At 44.8% G+C, this 3,990-nt stretch overlaps 1 pseudogene; it reads left to right on the forward strand.

Annotated features, from left to right (window-relative positions):
• Nucleotides 1-3,476: 3,476 nt before the first annotated feature.
• LOC128777538 (U2 spliceosomal RNA) lies at nucleotides 3,477-3,638 on the forward strand (annotated as a pseudogene).
• Nucleotides 3,639-3,990: the final 352 nt, after the last annotated feature.

Here is a 3,990-nt window from a genome sequence, read left to right on the forward strand (position 1 = left end):
ACAGGGGCGCCCGGGGGGGCTCCGTCAGGTGATCCTCTGACTCTTGATTTCGGCTCAGGTCATGATCTCACGGCTCGTGAGTTCGAGCCCTGTGTCGGGCTCTGTGATGACAGCACAGAGGCTTCCTGGGATTCTCTCTCTCTTTCTCTCTCTCTCTCCTTCCTCCCCCATACTCACACACACACACACACACACACTCTCTCTCTCTCTCTCTCTCTCAAAATAAATAAACATTTAAAAACAAAACAAAAAACACTACTAAGTATATAGTTAAATGTGGTTTGTTTAAATTTGAAAGACAGCTATAGATCTTAGCATATTTTATTTTGGATGCATCAGAGAGGAGTTGAACACAAGCTCTGAGATGTTATTTTCATTCAAAGGAAGGGGGGTCATCCGCAGCCGGCATGTTTCTATTCACACGCTAGTTACATGCTGCACAAGACCCATTCCCGTGAGAGGTGACTGCCTTTGGAGGCTTACTTTTAAGATCGCTAATTTAAGAAGTTTCTTCTTACTTTTGAGTGTCGATAGTTTCGTGTTCTTTCAGAGGTATTCCCCTGAAAAAATTTCCATCCTTATTTTTAGAGTTTCTTATTATGGAAAAATTGAAATACATGCAAAAGTAGACAGACTAGCACAATGAACCCAAGTCACCTAGATTCAACAGTTATCAGCTCAAGGTCAACCTTGTTTCATCTATGCCCTCACCCACTTCCTGCCTTCCAGTATTGTTCAGAAGCAAATCCTGACATCGTATCATTTCAGGCGTAAATATTTCAATATGTAACTCTAAATGACAAGGATTCAGATTCTTTTTTATTTAATTAAGTAAGTAAGTAAGTAATCTCTACGCCCAGTGTAGAGGCTCTGATTCACCACCCTGAGATCAAGAGTGTGTGTTCTTCTGACGACAGAGATTATTTCCTTTTTCTTTTCTTTTCTTTTTTAAGACTTTATTTTTAAATGATCTCTACACCCAACGTGAGACTCAAACCCACAACCCTGAGATCAAGAATTACGTGCACCACCAACTGAGCCAGTCAGGCGCCCCAAGTATTTTTTTTTAATAAAATAAATCTATAGTTCCATTTTGCACCTAAAAATTAATAACGATTGTATAATTTCAAATACAGGCGACATATCACATTATAGATAGTAATTCAGACCAAACTGGGTTTTTGAAAGCTCTCATTTTGTACCGTAAGGAAGACATTGTGGTCTGCCTTCCTGTCTCTGGAAGGAAGGGATCCGAGAGTTAAACCAGGACAGAGATAGGCAAAGGGAAACGTGATCTTACCTGGATTAGTGAGGACTCTGACTGCAGGTCAGAGCTGGAATAAACAACCATAAGAGGCTCTTTTCTTCCTTTCTAAATGTTTTATTTATTTTTGAGAGAGAGTGCACTATAAGGGGAGGGGCAGAGAGGGGGGATAGTGGATCTGAAGTAGGCTCTGTGCTGACAGTAGTGAACCCAATGTGGGGACTGAACTCACGAATCTTGAGATCATGACCTGAGCCGAAGTCGGACGCTCGACCTAGTGAGACACTCAGGCGCCCCAATGAAACTCTTTATTTCGAGGATACTGGAGTGTCTGATGGAAAGGAAGTACAGGAAATCAGCAGGGGCTCAGAAGGGATCTGACCTGAGAACTGGGGTGGAGGCACGCCAGAGGGACCCTCTCCATCAGACAACTCTCCTCTCTCTCGCTCACCTATATTTCATTCCTCTTGACTGGAAAAACAGCTGTGTGAAAGCCCCCGAATTTTCTCTCTTTCTCTGTATGAGAAACCAAACAAAACTGGGATGGGAATATCTTAGTAATAATTGCAAGTTTCCAGGAAAACCGGCTCCGATTGGGCCAACGTGGGTTAAGTGCCCACCCTGGGTCCAGTCGGCAGTGACTGATGGGGGGAGTGTCACATGTCACAAACATGGCTGCCAAAGTTTCCCCATGGTCTGGTGGGGAGGCGAATCTCCCAGAGAAAAGCAAGGGCCGTTGCTCACGGACTGGGTTGTTGCCGAGGAAAACCGGGAGCAGAAGCGTCTCTGGAGCTAAGGAATCAATGGTGGATCACCGTGTGCAGGGTCTCACAGACAGGAAGGCATTCCTCCCTCCTTATGCAAAAGTGGACAGGTGTCCTCACGAGCGAAGAGGTTCCGTCCTGGGCTGGGTTGTCAGATTCAACCAACACTGTGCTTCTCTCCCCCTCAACAGTGATCCCAGAGTGAGAACCACCCTACAAGCCAGTGAGTGAAGGTTTCGTCTACCTCTAGCTCGGTCATGTCCCATGGTGGGTGGGGGCTGGGAAGTTGCAAGAGAAAACCCTTTCAAACTATGCCCTCCGACCGTCACAGGGGGACTCCTCTACCTGAGAGCAAGGCTAAGAGGCAGGTAAAGAGGAAGGCACACAATGAGATGTGGATATGAGACAAAGAGGTTTGGAAAGAACCAAAGACTAAACTCAGCTGAGGTGCTTAACAAAAGGCCTGGCTAGGCATCTTCATCACTTTCATTGGGTCCTACTTATTCCTTACTCTTTCTTGTTTGGTTGCTTTCTTGCTTTCTCTTTCCTTCCTTCCTTCCTTCCTTCCTTCCTCCCTCTCTCCCTCCCTCCCTCCCTCCTTTCTTTCCTTTTTTCTATTTCTTTCTTACTTGCTTTCCTTCCCTCTCCCTCCTTTCTCTCTTCTTTATTCAGTGTTCCTTCCTCTGTGTTTTGAGGATCAGCAGCAGAAATCACCTCGGAGGCTCCTGCAAGATTCAGACTCTGGCCATTGTTCCCAGACATTCAATTTGGTCTTGAATGGGCCTGGCCTGGGAATCTGCCTTCGTAACAAGTCAGGAGATTTTAATGCACACCCAAGTTTGAGCACCACTTGCTGTGGACAGAAACATTAGTCAAGTTGGCCCCAGAATTTTCCATTCATTCCCATGCCTTTAAGCAAGATGAATTTTCCTAATATAATTTCCCTACATTTCTGTGGTGATGGAGATGTGTGGAGCCAGCATACCGCAGTTGTCAGTCGAGGCATTCAAGTCTACACCCTAAATACCTCTCCTCCTGCCCCAGGAGCTGCCCTAAACAGCTGCCTCATTCAAGAAAAGCTCCCCAAACTCTCCTGTTCTCCGAGTCATGTCACATCTCCCCAGATGAGGGAAGTGGTTTCTTTGCCTCTCTCAATCTAATGTATTAACACTCTTGAACATGGCATTGGTTGGCTAATATAATAACAAGCATGTTCATATAGAAATTGTCAATTCTAATTTTTGAAATGTCACCAAGCCCGATTTGATATAACATCGTCTAGATTTATACGTCAAAGCGCCCTCCTCGGGAGAGAGTCTCCCCATGCGAAGGTATGATGGCTACCATGAAATTATAGGCAAGGCAAGCTGGTTGTATAAAGTAGTCTCGGGCTGGTCCTGAAAGAACCATTTCTTTTCATTTCTTTAAAAAAAAAAAAACAGCTTTAGCTTTATTTTCAGCCTTTTGGCTAAGATCAAGTGGAGGATCTGTTCTTATCAGTTTCATACCTGATACGTCCTCTATCCAAGGACAATGCATTAAATGGATTTTAGGAACAGGTAGTTAGAAAAGGAGCTTGCTCTGCCCATTCCTCCAGGTACAGTCCCCCCCCCGCCCCCCGCCCCAGTCCAGAGCTTCAAACTTGGGATGGCTGGGAATGCAAGCTGGTGCAGCCACTCTGGAAAAAAAGTATGGAGGTTCCTCAAAAAACTAAAAATAGAACTACCCTACGACCCAGCAATTGCACTACTAGGCATTTATCCAAGGGATACAAGTGTGCTGTTTCGAAGGGACACATGCACCCCCATGTTTATAGCAGCACTATCAACAATAGCCAAAGTGTGGAAAGAGCCCAAAGGTCCATCAATGGATGAACGGATAAAGAAGATGTGGTATATATATACAATGGAGTATTACTCAGCAATCAAAAAGAATGAAATCTTGCCATTTGCAACTATGTGG

Source organism: Panthera pardus, unplaced genomic scaffold (assembly GCF_024362965.1).
Source record: "Panthera pardus isolate Hobbes unplaced genomic scaffold, ASM2436296v1 HiC_scaffold_16, whole genome shotgun sequence".
NCBI classification, from domain to species: Eukaryota; Metazoa; Chordata; class Mammalia; order Carnivora; family Felidae; genus Panthera; species Panthera pardus.